General features: G+C 63.7%; 1 pseudogene; it reads left to right on the forward strand.

Annotated features, from left to right (window-relative positions):
* Positions 1–7: 7 nt before the first annotated feature.
* On the forward strand, positions 8–353 carry LOC106512822 (glypican-3 pseudogene; annotated as a pseudogene).

The following is a 353-nucleotide window of genomic DNA, read 5'->3' on the forward strand; positions in this document are numbered from 1 at the left end:
GCGGAGCTGTGATTCACTGCGAGCAAAGAAGGAGCCAAACCAGCGCAGAAGTTCTTCTCGCCGTGGTCCAGGAGCGGCTTTCCTTTCCCGCAGGTCGGCGGAGGAAGAAGAGGAAGAGGAGGAAGGTGCTGATCCGAGCAGACCCCGCCTCCCCCTGCGGGAGCTGCAGCTTCACCTGGACACCACCACAAAACCGCGGCTCTTCCGTCCCGGAACTTCTGAAGTTTCCCCCCCAGCAGCTCTCCTCTGTGGGGCCATCATGCTCGGTGTTCCCCCGCGCGGAGCTCTGCTCCTGTGCTCGCTCCTCCAGATGCTGCCTCTCCTGGGCGGACAGGTGCCGAACTGCCAGGAGG

The sequence above is a fragment of the Austrofundulus limnaeus genome, unplaced genomic scaffold (genome assembly GCF_001266775.1).
Source record: "Austrofundulus limnaeus strain Quisiro unplaced genomic scaffold, Austrofundulus_limnaeus-1.0 Scaffold16288, whole genome shotgun sequence".
Classification (NCBI taxonomy): Eukaryota; Metazoa; Chordata; class Actinopteri; order Cyprinodontiformes; family Rivulidae; genus Austrofundulus; species Austrofundulus limnaeus.